General features: G+C 60.4%; 1 protein-coding gene across 1 annotated transcript in view; it reads left to right on the top strand.

The window, feature by feature from the left end:
• Positions 1-888: 888 nt before the first annotated feature.
• The window catches only part of TLN1 (talin 1), a 78,572-nt gene continuing 62,100 nt past the window's right edge, over positions 889-17,360 (top strand). Inside the window, exon 1 of the mRNA XM_053289778.1 lies at positions 889-962. The gene's annotated coding sequence lies outside the window, so the exon portion shown is untranslated. The remainder of the gene's footprint in view (positions 963-17,360) is intronic.

Below are 17,360 nucleotides of genomic sequence, written 5' to 3'. Positions count from 1 at the left end.
TGCTGCTGCCGCCGCTGCCGCCAGGGATTGAAGCGGGGATGTTCTGCATGTATCGCAGGCGCCGCTCTCCCTGCTGAGCTCAGCCCCTTGGTTGCGCGTCGCACCGGTAGGTTTCCAGTTAGAGAGGAGGGTGGGGGGGTGTCTGTTCCCCCCCAATGGCTCATATGTGTACGAGTTAGAAACCGGAGGGAGGATTTGGCGGGAGCAGGGCGGGGGGGTGAGTGAGCGGTGCCTGCAGTGGCGGGCGGCAGCTGGGGGGGCAAAGTCCCGCCGGACACTTCAGGTTCTTCTGCTGGGTGGTGGCCCGAGAGGGAAAGCAGGAGGCTGCACACCGCCTGCGGGGGGGGGGGGAAGGGGAGCGGCGCGGGGTGTGTGTGTGTGTGGTCCCGAGTGCTGCTGCTGCTGCTGCTCGCGGGGGGGGCGAGTGTGCGTGCGCATCATCATCATCATCTGGGCTGCTTGGAGGAAGAGCGGGATATAAATGCAATAAAGGTCAGAGAACTATGCCAGGCTGTGCACCGCCGCCCCCGCGAGTCGCAAGGGTTTCGGCAGCAGCGCGAGCTTCCCGCTGGCCCTGCGGCGGACAGGCCGGAGGCGGCGGCCGGCGGGGGCGCTTCTTCATCCCGACCCGGGCCGCGCCCCCCCCGCCTGGAGGCGCTCGGCCGAGGGGCTCCTCCGCCGCTGCCTGGAAGCCTCGCATCTGTCGGACGACTAGTCCGCGCTCCTCGGTCTGGCGCGGCAACAGCGCCGGCGGGGGAGCGGAGGGGCGGAGCGGAACTGCTGCCCCGCCCCCAGAGGGCCAGGCCGGCGACGGCTTCCGCCTGGAGCCGGGCATGCGCACTGGGAGAGGGGGCGGGGCCGGCAGTGGGCGGGAAGGAGGCCCCTCCCCCTCGCGCCCCCCCCCCCGAGCAGCAGAGTCGCGCGCCTCCTCCTCGCCGCCGCCGCCGCCGCCAGTCCCCCAGGTAGGGAGCCCGGCGCTGGGGGGCCCCGCGGGGGTGGGGTCGGTGTCCCCCGTCCCTGCCTGGGGGAGGGAGTCCCCCGCTCTCCCCCCACCCCGGCTGCGGGCGCGGCGCAGCCACCTCCTCCCGCCACTGCGCCTCGGCGGGGCCGGGGCTCCTCCTGGGCTGCGGCTGCTCCCGGGCGCGGAGGCGGCCCTGGCGCCCCGGGCCCCGCTGGCCTCCCGCGGCCCCGCCCGGGTGCGTGTGCGTGTGTGTGCGTGTGTCCCCGGCCCGCCTGCAGAGCGCCGAGCCTCCGGCAGGAAGCGGGCCGGGCCGGGCCGGGCCGCGCTTGGGAGTCCCCCGGGGCGGGGCGGGTCCCTGCCTGCCTGTCTCTCCAGGGTGCTCGCGGCCGCCCCGGGCTGGAGCCTGGAGGCTGCCCGGTCTTGGCGCTGGCCGCGGGAGGGCGGGCTGAGGGTGCCCCCGCCGCCCGCCCGGCTCTCAGGCGCCTTGGCTGCTGCTGGGGCGGCCCCGGGCCGGGCGGGCTGGCTCCCTGCGCGAGGGGGCCAGCTGGAGGAGCAGGAGGCGGCCCGCCGGCTGTGCCACCCCGGCCAGCTGTGGGGCTGCGTCCCAAGGGGGCTGCCGGTGGGCGGCGGCCTCGCAGCGAGATGCGGCTGCTCGGGAGGGAGGCACGCGCGGCCGCCGGGTGGTCCCTCGGTCCCCTTGGCCGGTCTCGCGTTCGAGTCCCGGCCCCCCCCCGCCTGTCCTCGTCTTCTTCGTCTTCTGACAGGCAGAGCGGGAGACGCGCTTCCCAAGCTGGCCTTGCTCGGCCCCGCTGGAGCCGCCTCCCTCCCGGGCTCAGCCTCCCTCCCGGGCTCAGCCTCCCTCCCGGGCTCAGCCTCCCTCCCGAGCCCCGCAGCACAAGGCAGCCCCGGCGGGGGGGGGAGGAGGGGGGGGGGGCTGCAGCCGGCCGCCCTGCCCGGCTCGGGCCTCTGCTGGGAAGGAGCGGAGCCTTGTGCCACCGGCACGCCTCGCCTCGCCGCGGCGGCTGCTCGGTGGGGGCCCGCCTGGCTGAGGGCCGGGGCCATCCTGTCTGCCTGGGCTGGCGTGCTGGGCCAGAGCAGGCGGGGTCTGTGGGGCTGTGAGCCAGGCAGGCAGGCAGGCAGGCAGGCCCGGTGGGGCATGGGAAGTGTGGGGCAGGGGGCTGCTCTGAGCCTTCCAGGAAGGGGCTTGGCCTGCAGTTAGGGTGGGGGAGCCCTCCAGGGAACGAGACCTCTGGTGGGACGGGGGGGGGAGCCTCTGGCCCGCCAAAGGGGCTCAGTCTGCTCTGGAGCGCTGCAGGTGTCTGGACCTGGCTGCACGTTGCCTGTGGCAGGCGGGGTGGCTGCTCCGTGCTTGCTCCTCCGTGCTTGCTGGGGCCAGGAGTTGCTTCCCCGCATGAAGCGCAACTTCGAGCAGCCCAGGCGGCGGCGGCTGCTGCTGCTGCTGCTGCTGCTGGAGGCTTCTTGCTGGGAGCCGCCTGTGCCTCCCCCTTCCTTGGCCCTCTGCTGCGTCCGCCGGCTGGAGGAGGCCTGAAGGCCTGGACTGTGGCTGGCTACAAATTCCATATTTGGTAGCAGTTATTGTTTACCCCTTGGCGGCGCAGGGGGGGGGGGGTGGTGGTGGTGGTGGTGGAGGGGAGGGCGCATACTTCCACGGCAGTGCGCTCTCTCTCTCTCTCTCTGCTGGAATCTGCTGCTGGCCTGATTAAAAGCAGGGCTGCGAGGAGGCTGGGCTGGGCTGGGCTGGGCTGGGCGGCCTGCAGGGGTCCGGGGGGAGCCGTGTGGGTGCGCTTGTGTGGGTGAGCGCTTGCCCTGCCTAGCCGAGCAAAGTGGCGCCCCTTCCCCCCTGCAGGAAGTTCTGCCCGAGGCAGGGCTTCCCTGCTGCCTTCCTGAGCGTGATCCCTTGTAAAGCCGCCTGAGCCCCTGGCGCGCTCTCGCTCTCGCTCTCTCTCTCGGGGCAGTTGGGGTGCTTCGCAGAATCCTGCCCGTCCGAGACGCCTCCTTGTCCCGGCGGCTGAGGTGGGAGTGGGGAGGCGCCTGGGCAGCCCGGCGGGTCTCTCGGCCTCCCCCACGGCCGGCCGCGGTTTTCCTGCCTCTTGGGGACTTCTGACTGTCGGCTCCTCAGGACCTGTCCCGGTGCTGCTCGGTTGCTTAGGCGGTTTGCCGAAGTGGCACCCCAGAGAGACCAGCAGCTGCACCCCAGCTAAGGGGCTCTGGAGGAGGAGGAGGGGGGGCGTGGAGCTGCAGGCTTCACTGCAGGGGTGGGCTTGGGCCTTCCTCCAGACATCAGCGGGAAGAAGGGCTGTCGCTCCAGGGCACAGAGCCCTCCTCCTTTTCCCGCTGCCGGCCCAGCTTCCATCCTTGGCCAGAGAGGCCATTCCCGGGCCGAAACCCCAGCGAGCCCCTGCCGGTCAGGGTGGGCAGTTGGAGACTTGTGAAGCGGCGGGGGGGGGGGCGGCATCTCAAGCAACGCCTTGAGTCCTCCCATGTTCCTTTGGACCCCTCCTCTTTGCTCAGCCGCGTAGACCTGGGTGCCAGGCAGCCAGTGGGGTCCGTCCCCTGCCCCCTCCCCTCCCGCCAGCACCAGTTCTGGCTCTCAGGAAGAAGTCCTGAAGTTGCAGCCCCAGCAGCAGCCTGCATCGCCCCTCAGGAGGCTTTCCCAGTCCCTGCAGTGCCAGCGGCTGGCCTGGCAGCAGGTGGGCTCTGGGGGCTCACTGGGTTCTCCTTTTCTCCGGGCACCAATGGCTGCCCCAGAGGCCCTTCGGAGTCAGGCAAGGCAGGCGCCTGGGCAGTGACTCAGAGCTGCGGCTTCCTGTTGCACAAGGCGCACACTCCCCCCCCCCCCGGCGCACGCTTTGCTCCTCGCCGTCTCCATGAAGGGGTGTCTTTGGCTCAGCAGCTCCTCGCTGGAGCCTCTGCAGAGTTGCTGCTGACCTCCTGACCTCCGGCTTCCGCCAGCTTGCCTGTTCTCCTGGGGCTATGAAGGGTGTGGTGAGGGAGCCACTTCACCTCCTGTCTTCACTGCAGCCCTCAGGGCTCCAGTTGTAAGCTTCAGGACTGCCAAAGTACCTTTGCACAATGCATAATTAGCATATGGAATCCACTGCCACCAGATAGCTTTTGAAAAGGGTTAGGCAAGTCTATCAGCAGTTATTCGCCTCCTTGGCTAAGCCGAGCTTCCACATTTGGAGGCAGCAGGCGGTGGGTGGGTGGCTGCTGCCCCCTTCAGGCCCTGCTGGTGGGGTTGGCTGGGCCAACTTAGGCGTCCTCCCCCCCAGTTTTTCTTTGGATCAAGGGACCAGCTCCACTTGACCAGATCACCAAACCTAGTTTGTCGCTGAGGAGGGGGCAGAGAAATGGGCTTCTCCGCAAACCCTTTACAAGGAGCAGACCTAGAGAAGAAACGGGGGGGGGGGGCGCGCGCTGCGTGGAACAAATGAAGATTTTATCAAGCAGCTGTAGCTCAGAGAAACCTGGGAAGCTGCCCGAGACTGAGCCAGACCCTGGGTCCCTCTCGGCTGGCAGCGGCCTTTCCAAGCTCACAGGCAGGACTCTCTCAGCCCCACTTGGAGATGCTGCTGCCAGGGTGGGCCCTTGGAGCCTTCAGGGGCTCCTCCCAGAGGAGCTGGCCACAGTCAGTCTCCCGTCCAAACGCAGGCCAGCCTGCTCAGCAAAGGAGCCCATTCCTGCTTGCTGCTGCCACAAGACCAGCTCTCCTCCCAGAGACCCCCAAGACCCCAGCTTAGGCACCACATGCCTGGGATTTGCCAAGCCCTGCCTTGTCCTCCCAGGAGCAAGGAGTCCCTCCCACAGCTGCGTGGGAAGCCCGGCCAGGCTGCTGGTGGGGTCGGGCCCGGCCCAGAGCCCCCTGCTCTCATGGGGAGGAGTCTCTTGCCTTGTGGGCCCAGCTGGTCATCCAGTGGCAGGGAACTTCCGGCAGCCACTTTTCAAGATGAAGTGCCTCCCCTTTCTAAAAATACTCCTCTCGCACCATGGAAAGGGTGTTTTGACACCTGCCCGTTGTCCAGGCGTGCTGAGGACCAGAAGCATTCCACCCGCAGTGGCCGGAGGCTTTCGTCTCGGTCCAGGCAGGCAGGAGAGACAGACTGACCCCTGACAGTGCTCCTCCGTTTGTTTCTGTTCCTCAGAAGCTGTTGCTGCTGGGAAGTTGGCCACAAGCCGCACTGGTGGAGGTGCCCAGGCGGCTCTGGGCAAGGACCCCTCGACATGCTGGCACAGTTCTCAGAGACTTGCCGGGTCGCACAGTCCCGACGGGGACACAGACTCCGTTGAGAAAGGTGGATGGCCGGGCTGTGCCCGTCGGTGATCTTCCTAGCAGTCGTGCCACAGCATGTCTCTGGGAGTTCCGCCACATCTTCCTGTGGGCCAGACTGCCAAGGGCTCTGAATGGCTCCCAAAAGCTGCCTTGGAGGGCACTCGGGAATGCCGTGCTGGCGAAGAAGTCGTGCTTCTGGCGGCGGCAGCGCCACCACCGCTGAGCAGGCTGAGTAGTCAGCTCTTGGCTCTGTTCAGCGGCACACAGTTTACAGTGGTGCAAGCCTGAGAGCACCCAGGGAGTCAGGATCCCACCCACCTTTCCCGGCTGGGCTGAACCATTATGCTGGTCACAGTGCGTGATGGAGAACTGCAGGCACTGCCTCTGGAGGGAGGGGCAGTAACTCGGTGGTCTAGCCCCGCTGAGCGCATCGAAGGCTGTGGCGAAGCGGGAGAGGGTCTCCTGACCTGGACGTCCTCCGGCCGAGCTGCCACCCGTCTTCTCTGAGACAGACAACCTTTCAAATCTTCCCTGTCCTGTCTAGAGCCGGGGGGCTCAAATTATGGCAAAATGCCTTAAAACCTCTCAAAGAGTGTGTAAGCCAGAGCAGGCATGCAAGGAGGCAGAACAGGTTTCTAGCCCAGATCAAGATTAAAACAATCAAAAGCTAGTTTATTGAAGTAAATATTAAAAAATCAGGACAGTTTACAGGCAAACAAAACAAAATAGTTAAAATGTGCAAGTGAGGTACCTTTCTTCCTCTCTGGTGTTGGATAGGAGGCTCAGTAGATCCGAGGTCTTAAGTTTCGGTTTAGGAAAGAAAAGCTTTCATCGTGGTAGACTGGACGCTCCTGGGGGCCATGCAGCCCGGTCTCCGCTAACAAAGCGAAACTCACCCCAAAGTAACATTCTGGAATCTCAGTCCCAGGGGCAGGGGAGCCTCCGCGGCAGGAGAGAGAGCGCGCCCTGCCCCCTTGCCGGTGGGCTCCCCACAGGCGGCATCTGGCGGGTCCCTGGGGGAAACGGGGTGCTGGACTGGATGGGCCTCCTTGCGGGGCCTGACCCAGCAGGGCTGTCCCGACCTCCCTTCGGTGGCCAAGGCCCTGCTTGGAGCAGCTTGGAGGGTCCTGCCACTGGCCTGCCTCCTGCTTCACAGCCCCCCGTACTCTTGCAGAGCGCGGACGTGAGCAGGAAGCCCTCCTCCATGGGGAGAGCTGCTGAGGAGCCGCCACGCTGCCTGCCCAGTCATCTTCCTGCCCCACAGAGTGGCTGCTGAGGGCTTTGCTGGGAGCGCCAGCTGTGCCGGGGGGGGCTCTTGGGAGGCCTTTGCAGTGCCCCCTACTCGGCAGGTGGGCCGTCCTAGCAGGCCTCCTGCTGCCCCTGTGGGAGGGCAGGGGCACTGCCAGTCCAAGTGGTCAGACTGTGGTGGAGGAGGAGGAGGAGGAGGAGCTGGGGGGGGCGGGTGGTGGTGGGGGGCTCCACCTGGTCTCCCATGCTGCCTAACTGTATGTAGACAGGCTGGGCGGGGGGAGCAGAGGCCTTGAGGGGCAGAGTCACCAGCAGGCGGGCTGGCCCCAGCTGCGGCTGCCTTTCCAGCGGGTCCCGCCTGGTGTCTGCAAGGTGCTCAGAGCAGGAAGTGGGCCGTCCAGTGGAGACCTTCCTCCTGGGGAGTGTGGGGCTGTGTGTGTGTGTGGCTGGAGGCGGGAGGGAGCTGTGGCCAGGAGTGCCTTTGCACGGCGGCGGCAGCAGCAGCAGCAGCATCTCAGCCCCCTTCCTCATGCTCCCTGGCGTGGAATTGGCCCGGCCCACAGCTGCTGCGCCTGCCGCCCGGAGTCGGCTCTTCCAGCGAGCTGCGAAGCCCTGGTTTTGCCCAGGGAGGCTTGCGCCTGGTTGGCCTCTTGTCTCCACCGGCAGCGCCAAGCTGCCCTGCTGCCTGCGTGTGGCTGCCATGGCCTGTGCCGCCCCCTGGCTGTGGATCAGAGGCTGGCTAAGGGGGAGATATTGCACCCCCTTGGAGGTGGGGCACTGTCTGATCTTGCGGGGGGGGGGGCGTTCCTGCCTTCAGAGCTGCTCCAGGAAGGTGCCTCAGCCCAGCCCCTCCTAGCGGTCGTCTCCTTGTGCTTTCAGCATGCCCCCCGCCCCCGCCCCCCGCTTATATATGTGGGTCGTGGGTGGATATTTTTGTTCTGTGCCCCAGGACTTGTGTGTGGGGTTGAAGTGTGTGCTGGGGAGGGGGAGGTTTGGGAGACACGCAGCGGCGCCTCTCTCTGAGCGCCCCCCTCCCCTCCCCTCCCCATTCCGAGGAGTGGCCTTGGGGGTGAGGGGCAGTGGCTGCGCCCGCGTCCAGCCTCTTCCCCGGGGAGCGGCTGGTGCTTTGCTGGGGAAGAAGACGGTGGGGCTGGTTGGGAGCCCGTCCTTCCCCCAAGCTGGTCTGGTGGTAGCAAGAAGCATGAACTGCCCCCTTGTGCTCGGCGGGGCCTGCCCTGGCTTGCATTTGCACGGCAGACTCTGTGTGGGAGCACTGCCAGAGAGGGTTCCCCCGAGGAGAGAAAGGGGTCCTCTGGGAAGAGGGCGGGCTGGCTGGCTTGCTGGCTTGCAGAAGGTCCCAGGTTCCCTCCCTGGCAGCAGCATCTCCAGATCGGGCTGAGAGAGACTCCTGCCTGCAGCCTGGGAGAAGCTGCTGCCAGCCTGGGTAGAGCAGGCTGAGCTAGATGGACCCAGGCTCTGACTTGGGAGGAGGCCGCTTCCTGAGTTCCTGGGACTTTTTGGCCTGCAGGGGAAGGGGAAAGATGGAGCACAGGAAGCTGCCTCCTAGGGAGTCGGAACATTGGTCCACCCCGCCACAGCTGCGGCTCCCTGGGGCCTTCTGAGCAGAGAGAGATGTTGGCTTTCTGGAACAATTTCCCATTCGAATCTCCCCACAATTGCCAAAAATTAGTGTGCAGTTTTTCTTGATGCTCTAAATAGATTGTGCGCTAATTTGGCATGTTGTTTGACCTATCTATACAGTAAAAAAACAAAACAAAAAACACCACCGCCTTCACCATATTAATTTCCCACACGGTATCTCAAAAGCTTTCCAAGTTAGCTGAACTGAAATATTGGGGTGGGGGGGTGGGGAGGGGGAACAATAAAGACATTTGATATGCTTTAATTGTTATAGTGAAACATTCAAAGCTTTATGTGGAAATATTTTTTTTATTGGGATACGCAATAAATAAGTGAAACGTATGTACCTTCTTACACATGTTCTAGGGATAATCGCCTGGAAAACTTTAATTGCCACCTTGAAATGGCTGAATTTGCTAATCTTGCATTAGCATCCATTCAGGGTTACTCGTGGTTCTTATTCCCTGCTAGCTGGGCCAAGAGGCACCTTTTAAATGTGGTGATTCTGTTTATTGAGCAGGGGGAGAGCAAGCGGCCCTCTCCACCCCCCGCACAGCACCCCTCCAGTGGCTGTGGCTGGTGTCTAGCTCATGGTTCTGTTTAGATTGTGAGCCCTTTGGGGACAGGGAGCCATCTTTATATCTTATTTATTATTTCTCCATGTAAACCACTTTGGAAACTTTTGTTGAAAAGCAGTCTATAAATAGTAGTAGTAGTAGTAGTAGTAGTAGTTATGCAGCAGAGCTGGCGGCCTGGGCTGGCTTTGTGCGGGGACCAGCACAAGGTCCTGGCAGTGGCTGCTGCCGGGATGGGGGGCAGCTTTGTCCAGTCTCCCCTTCCCTCTGAACTAGCCCCCAGTGCACCACTAAAATATGTCCCCGAGGGAGGCATTTTGGCGAGGCTCCGAGTTGCTGCCTTCCCCCACGCAAGGCGGCAGCAGCAGCAGGCGGCGTTGGGAGCTGGCCCAGCTGCAGGCCTGCAAAGGAGGATTTCCCACTGAAAACTAGAGTGTGGGGGGATTTTCTGGAAAACCTTCCACCCCACATCTCTGGGGGCTAATCAGGGGCTCGACCCCTCCCCCCCGCAGAGATTGGTACCTGGGGCTGTCCATGGCTTGCAGGGGTTGGCACAAGGGCCTCTCCCAGCCTGGCATGGTGGGTGGGGTCCTGACTCCCCCCACCCCGCCCTTCTTGGGAGGGATGGCACCCTCTTGATCCTCCAGGATTTGGATTTGGGGCCCCAGCTGCTGCTGTGCCCCAGAAGTGAGGGAGCCTTCACCAGGCATTGGGTGCCAGGGGATACGCGGCCCCCTTGCCAGCCTTTCTGCCTGCTGCCGGATGCTGAATCCCGCCGCCTGGAGTAAAGGGAGTCTCTTCCGTGGGCCGGGCCAGGCGTGGGGCTGGAGCTGTGCGCGCCCTTCTCCTGCCCTTGCTGGCCTGTGTGCGAGAGTGCATGGCGGGGGAGGGGCCGGGGAGGAGAGGAAGTGGGGGGGCGGCTGGGGGGGGGCGGCTGCTGCTGCGGCTGCGTGGCCTGCACTGCGGAACTGCAGGTTGCCTGGACCAGCGGAGCCCCGGGGCTGCCTCCGGCGCACTGCAGAGGAGCTTTGGGCTCCCGGTGCTGCTTGTTCGGGGGTGCCCAGCCGGTGGATCCTCCTGCCATGTACTCTGCAGAGTTGTAACGGCGGTGGGGACTGGGGGAGGAAGAACGGCAGGCTGCGCCTGGCTCTGCAAGGCGGCTGGGCTGAACCCCGACCACACTGCTTTGCACAACTTCCTGTCGGAAACGGGCCTCACAGCACCCCCCCCCCCCGCCCCGCAGCCTTGCAGGCCCCGGTCCGTGGTGAAGAAGGCGCGCCGGGTGACTTCTCAGGGCACCCAGGAGGAGGTCCCCAAGTGCTCTGAGTTCATTTGTAGGACAGCAGACATCCGAGGCGATCACAGACCGTGAAACTGATAGCACTAAAACAGCTTGCGGCTTCAGAAGAAGGTGGTTTTCAGAGCAGTGCGATTCCTCTGCCTTCCGTGCCATAATCCCCCCTCCCTCCTCCGGCGTCAGGGAACAGTTGATGCTGGGGAAACGGCACAGGGAGAGAGGATTGCACCCCTTCTGCCCCAGGGACACGGTCCCAATCCAGTTTGCTCCCCCCCCCCGCTTTTGCAAGAAACCTAAGAGACCCACTTACCTTCTAGTTTGGCTCTCAGGTTCTCAGTGTTAGCCAGGACACCCCTCTGCCCCCCCAGTGTTGCTGATCTAGCTGACAATAAAAGAAGACAAGGTTTTTTCAAGGAAATTAACAGGATGAGATCAGAGAGAAGAAGGAAAGTTTGCCCTGAAAGGAAGAAGATAATGTAGTTCGAATGCAAACCTGCCTCAACATCTAGTGTTTAAAAAAGAACAAAAAGCTTTGCTGGTTAGAGGGAGGAGATTCCTCTTCCAGTAGCAACTCTTATTAAATTTTGATAGGGTTGGGGTCAGAGTTTCCTCTAGTCTTTTTCATCTGTGTGCAGAATGAGTTTTGTTCTGAGCGGAAGTATCAAGGCAGTGCGTTAAAATGGGGCCTTCCTGATTCCGTTTCAGTGGGAACTAAAATGAACTGAGTGGACATCACAAAACTTGTGAGTGTGCAGACGCCTGAGAGGGAACTTAGAGGTTAGAGTTAGAGCAGGGGGTGAGCGATAGGTGGGATGGCTGGAGCACAAGGGGAGCCATGTGGGGCGAGAGCCAGGCGACTGGCCCCTCCCTGGCGCGCTCCTACAGGCTTGTCGGGAGCCCTCCCTGCCTTTTCCCGTGGGAGGGAGATCCACGGCTCACGCCCGCGTCCCCTTGCCCACGAGTGAAGGAAAGGGGCTTTCAGGAGGAGGACACAGCAAGACATCCATGGCGTGTCTGTCTTTGGTCTGCTCTTGCGGCTGGGTGCTCAGGGAGCTGCTGCATGGGTCGGGCGGTTATGGGCTTGAGGCAGGCTGCTTTTGCTTCTGGCATGGCTATTACTGGCCAGTCATGAAAAAGGCGAGTGTGGCTTTGGTTCTCCCCTCTCCCACAGCTGTCCCCATGCAGCGAGCTGCCAGCATTTGCTCTTGCCTGGATGCAGTTGGGGCTCCCCTTGTGACTTGCCCCAGTTCCTGCCCTGGTCAAGAAGGAACATTGGACTTACTGTGAAGGGTTCTCCCTCTGCATATGGAGGTCATCCATTGACTGACCGATTGTGCATCCAACTTGTTTGTTGAAAGGCATGACTGAATTCAAACTGAGGCTGGCTTCCTGGCACCAGAGGGCACCCAGCCCCAGTTCCGGGACTCATGCAAACATAAGAACAGCCCTGCTGGATCAGGCCCAAGGAGGCCCATCTAGTCCAGCATCCTGTTTTGCACAGTGGCCCACCAGATGCTGCTGGCGAAGAGTCATGCATACATGGGGGTGGGGGGCAGGCGGGGAGGAAGGCAAAATGGCATTCACACCCAAAGAACAGAGAAGAGAACACAGTAGGAATAAACCAACTTACAAAACTGTAATACCCTGGGAGCTGGGGCCATCCAGAACTCTAGGCTCAGCCCCAAGAACTGTATACATCCGAGGGAGGGTTGAATGATCTCCATATGTTGGGGGGAGAAGAACCCTTCATGATGAGTCCATTGTTCCTTCCTGCCCCATATGGAGGTTGTCTGTTGACTGACGGGATGTGCCCAAGTGTTGACTGTCAAGTGGGAAGGATGGATTTAGATGACCTGTTGCAGTACCCGGCGCCCAAAGGCTGCCTGATCAGATTGGAAGAAAGCAATCTTATAGTGGCAGATAAAGGGAGTAATGGAGGACCATGTGGCCCTACAGATATCCAGAAGAGGAGCATTGGAAGAGAATGCTGCAGAAGTGGAAGTGCTTTTAGTGGAGTGCTTAGTAATACCCATTGAGGTCGGGAAACAAAGGAATTTGTAGGCAAGCGTGATACACGAGCGAATCCACCAGCCAGAGTGGACTTGTTGACCCTAGTTCTGCAGAAGGAAAGAAACAAAGAACGAGTCAGAATGGCTAAGGTCCCTGGTACATCAGAGACAGGCGAACATCAAGAGTATGCCACACCTATGAAAGGTGGGATTGACTTTAGAGAGAAAGACAGGGTCCAGGTTTTGCTACTGAGTCTGCCTGAAAAATGCAGAGCTCCTTAAATATGGAGAGGGCACTTAATTCGGAAACCCTGTGCACTGATGTGATTGCGACCAGGAAGAGGACTTTGTAAGATAGGAACTTGAGAGGGATATGTTCAAAGGGCTCCCCAGTCAAGGCTCTGAGGACTTTGTTCAGATTCCAGGACAGGAAGCAAGGAACGGGAGGAGGAGCTTGGTAAGAAGCACCTCTAAGGAAGGCTTGAATATGTGGATGCAGGGTAAAGATGTCCTCCAAGGAGAGATTCAGATAGATGAGAGAGCTGAAGTCTAGCGTTGAAGCGTGCTGGGTGGAGATCCAGCCCGGCCTCTAGAAAAGAGTATCTCTGCTATGCTGGTGGACCGCAGATCAAGACATTTTCTGTGGCCATAGCTTGAGAAGGCTGCCCAAGTTGCCTGATAGATATGTGTAGTAGACGGATGGCGGGCCGCCAAGATAGGGTCTTGGAACGCCAAGGAGTAGCCCTTGCTAGCTAACTTCGAGTGCTCAATTTCCACATGCAGAGGCAGAGCCACTCTGGGTTGGGGTGGAGGATAGGACCCTGAGGGAGAAGATATCTCCTGAGTGGTAGATGCCAAGGTGGTGGTTGGACTGAAAGTGTCACGAGGTCAGAAAACCATGGCCTGTGGGGCCAGTGTGGGGCGATGAGGATCAGTTCTGCCCTCTCCAAGACCAACTTTCTGATTACTTTGGGGATGATCACCATTGGGGGAAAGGTGTACAGAAGGCCTGGAGGCTGTCAGCGTTGCTTGTTGCTTCCGCACGGAGTGTAAGGAATTGAGTGAAGAAGCGTGGAAGCTGGTGATTTGCTGCGGAGATGAAGAGATCGACTTTGGGAACTCCCAGATGGGCTGTTAGGTCGAGAAAGACCTCCGGATGAGGAGACCATTCAGCCGGGTCTGCTGTCTGACAGCTGAGTCAGTCTGTTTGGAGACTGACAATGCTGCTGAGATGTTCTGTTGTGATTGAGGCAATGTGAGTTTCCACCCATTGGAAGAGTAGGTCTGACTTTCGTATCAGGGTGTAAGACCTGGTGCTACCCTGGTGGTTTATACGAAACTTGGCACTGACAGTGTCCGTGTGGATTAGCACTTCAGCCCGTGACTGCAGGAAGGAAGTAGAGAAGAGTGAGGCAAGTGGCACGAAGTTCCAGCCAATTGATATTGTGCTGAGCCTCCTCCAGGGTCCAGCGATGGGGTCCACAGTATGCACAGGTCACTGGACCCCAGACGAGGCTCAGCACAATATCAATTGGCTGGAGCTTTGTGTCGCTCACTTCGCCCTTCTCCGCTTCCTTGTGGTGGGCTCCCCAGCCCACCAGGCTGGCATCTGTGGTGATCACAATCTGATCAGGATCCACCAGAGGAAGGCCCCTGCAAAGAGCCGGAGATAGCCACCAATGGAATGACTGGCGGATCTTCAGTGGGAGGGGAATCTTCCTGTGAATGTGTGACATGATCAGGTCCTGGAATGGAAGAATCAGCCACTGGAGCGGATGGGTGTGCCATCTGGCCCATGGTGTGCACTCCAGGCACATGATCACGGAGCCCAGAATTTGTGACAGGAGCATCAGGTCCACAGAGTGCTGGTCCAGGAGTGGGAGGAGAAGCGATATGATCCTTTCTCTGCATTCTGCAAGGAGAGAGACAGGTGCCTGTGCTGTGTCAAACAGTGCCCCAAGATGTTGAAGAGACTGGCATAAGTAGAGATGACTTTTGGCCCAGTTCATAAGAAACCCATGGTTGTGAAGGCAGTTGAGGGTGAGACGGAGGTCCCACTGGGCTTCAGGAGAAGATGGGGATCAGATGAGGAGATCATCTAGGTACGGGTGGACGTGCAGTCCCCAAAGGCGCAAATCTGCTATCAGCGCCTCTGTGGTTTTGGTGAAAACGTGCGGCGTCGATGACAGGCCAGATGGCAACACCCGATACTGGTAGTGGTGGTTGTAAGCAAATTGGAGGAAATGTCTGTGATTCGGTAAAATAGGGATGTGAAGATACACTTCGGAGAGGTCCACAGATGCCAGATAATCCCTGAGGCATATCGCTTCCTTGATTGTGTGCAACGACTCCATATGGAACCTGTACTTCCGGATGAACTTATTGAGACGTTTGCAGTCTAGCACAGCCCTCCAGGAACTGCCCCTCTTTGGCACCAAAAACAAGATAGTGCCATCTTTCTGTCAAGGGAACTGTTTCGATCACGTGAATCTGGAGAAGATGAAGGATTTCCTTATTCATCTGGAGATGTTTTTCTGGATTTGGGGACCTGGGGGAGACAATGGTCCTGAGGCGTGCTTATGAAATCGAGGGAATAACTGCTAGAGACTGTGGCCAATACCCAGTGGTCTTGGGTCATGGTCCTCTAGTGGGGAGCAAAGTGTAGAAGCCTGCCACCTACCGGGAGAGAGTCATTGTCATCTGTTGGATTGAGGGACAGACGAGAATGGGCGGGAAGACTGTCGTCTGGATTTTCCACTTCTGTGCTGTCTCCAGGCGGCAGCATTATTTCCTTAGTAGGAGTTTGAGGCTGAGGTTCAGGGATTTACATAGCTGAGCCACATCTCCTGCCAGGGGAGACCCAGGAATCATTGACTTTTGCGCTGTTAGGGCGCTAGCTGGAGCGGAAGTCTCATGGACCACCAGTCTCCTTGTGGGAAGGTGGTAGTCGTTGAAGCTGGTGTTGGTTGCAAATCCCCCGTATGAGCAGCTGCTCACTCAGCCTTACTGAGGACACTTTAGGATTCTTTTTTGAGTGAGGCGTGCCCTCGCAATGCTTGGCCTTCCTAGAGGCTTTCCTGGGGGTTGCTGCTGGTGGTGCTGTGGCCACTGACCATCCCAGATCGGCTGTAGATGAAGTGGGTGGCGGGCAGGGCACCGAGGCTGAGTGGGGTCATTTTTGTTTAAGAGGCCTGCCTCTTTTCTCCAATTGAAGTCCCTCAGAGAGGGAACCTTGTAGCACTTCCCCCATATGGGCAAGCTCCATGAGGAAGAAAGCCCAGTATATACTAACAAAACAAGGGAAATCAAAACAGAAAGTCCAGTGAGCCCAATTGAGGAACAAAAAAAGCATTTAGCGTTGTTGCAAATAAAGTAAAATGGATCCCTTTCCGCCCATGCACAATAGGAGAGGTGGGGAAAGGGAAAGAAGGCGGCAGAGGAGAGAGAAAACACTGAAAGGTTAGCCTGAACATACCAATGGAGCACAGGAGCCATTTCTCAGACCTGCAAGCTCGACCAAGGCAGGGGCTGGGCCCTCTGGTGCCAGGAAGCTAGCCTCAGTTTGAGCTCAGTCCTGCCTTCCAACGAGCAAGTTGGATGCACAACCCATCCGTCAACAGATGACCACCATACAAGGTGGGGCGGGGGAGAGATGCTTTTCTGGTGTCATGAGCAGTGTTCTCCCAGGGGGAGTCCCCACCCATGGAACACCACCCTGATCAGAGTGAATGACCAGATCAAGCGTGTGACCTGCAATGTGCGTCGGTCCCGAGACCCTTTGGGATAGGCCCATAGTGTCCTGTTCTGCCCACCCTCCCAGTTTGGAGAGGTGCTTTTGGAAGTCTTCTCTGTCTGTCTTGATTTTACGGCCCTGAGTAGTTTGTACGCTTGGCCACCTTTGTCCCTAACTCCAGGTCATTGATGGCCTTACCTGGTCACATCCGTTCTGAAGAGCTGGCCAGGCCTCCTCTTTCCCCGTGGGGACTGCAATTGGGGGGCGGGGTTCCTAAGCCCCTCTGCCTGGAGGACACTCCATGGGGCGTGGGCCCTTGTGGCCTCACAAGAAGCTGAGCCAGGACGCAATGCCAGTTCTCCAACAGATGACCCCCCCCCTCTGAAGGATGCGGGCTCTGGACGCTGCCTGCTGGGTGGGATAGTTCTGCTGCTTTGGCCTGTTCCTAGTGTGCATTAGAGGGGGAAGGAGATGTTCTTCTGGTGATCGGGGGGCTTGGATGATGGCAAAGGGAGAGTTACTGCAACCGTGGAGAAGGCAGGGAAGAGGACCAGCCAGCGCTTCCGACGAGTTGAGAGCGCTTTGGCCAAGTCCTAGTGGAGAAAGCACATGAAAGCACCTAAGAGCTTAACATGGGGACTCCATGTCCTGAGATAGTATCCCTCTGGGGACAGACAACGGGGACGCCATCGCCTCCCTTGTGGGCTTCCCAGAGGAGACCAGATGGGATGGACCCACCAGGGTCTCCCCCAGTGAAGCTGGTCTTGTGTCTCCCTCCAGTGCATTTCTTGGTCGAGGATGGGAGAAGCGGATCTTGGGGCACGTGTGGGGTCTCTCCCTTCTCCCTCTCCGCCCCTTCTCCTCTTGCAAGGTCTGCCTGGCTTGTTTTGATACCGGCGAGGGGCAGGAGAGCGCTTCTTGCTGGGCTTCCTGTTGGTGAGGCTGGAATCTGCCTGTGGGGCCAGGGGGGCAGGCTGTGGCCTCCTTGCCCCTCAGGGTGGCTTGCAGGCTACAGCCCTAGGCAGCGAGTGCATTAGCGGCGATGTTGTCTGTCGGCTCTGGGCTTGAGCAGTTGTGGGCGGCTTCCAGGCCAGGAGGCTGGTGGCTGGGCTGAGAGGGGGCAGCGGCGGGTGGTGTGTGTCTGCAGTGGTGGCAGCGCCGTCCCGAGAGGGCGCGACAGGCCAGTGCCTGGAATTGTGTGGGGCCTGGAAAGGGGGGGGAGGGGGGGCTGGGGCTCCTGGTCCTCCGGGACTGCCCTGGCCTGCAAATGCCACCAGCTCCCGCCGGCTTCTGCTTGCCCTCCCCTCCCTCCTTCCCAGACATGCTTCTGGCGGAACCAAAAGGTCGGCGACGCCTCATGCCTTGTCCGCACCGCCATGCGCTGCCAGCCAATGGGAAGCCAGGGCCTCTGAATGTGCTGCTGCAAGCAGGAGCATTGCCGAACTCTCCAGGAATGCGGCCCAGGAATGTCTCCGCGGCGGGGGGGGGGGGAGGCGGCGGCAACGGAGGGGAGCCAAGCCCTGGCCTCCCGCCCCCGCCTTTGGGGCACTGGCCACTGGAGAGCACACAAGTCCGTCTCCACCCCCCTACGGCCAGAGCAGAGAG

The sequence above is a fragment of the Hemicordylus capensis genome, chromosome 2, assembly GCF_027244095.1.
Source record: "Hemicordylus capensis ecotype Gifberg chromosome 2, rHemCap1.1.pri, whole genome shotgun sequence".
In the NCBI taxonomy this organism is placed as follows: domain Eukaryota; kingdom Metazoa; phylum Chordata; class Lepidosauria; order Squamata; family Cordylidae; genus Hemicordylus; species Hemicordylus capensis.
This window is presented reverse-complemented; position numbering and strand designations above follow the sequence as displayed.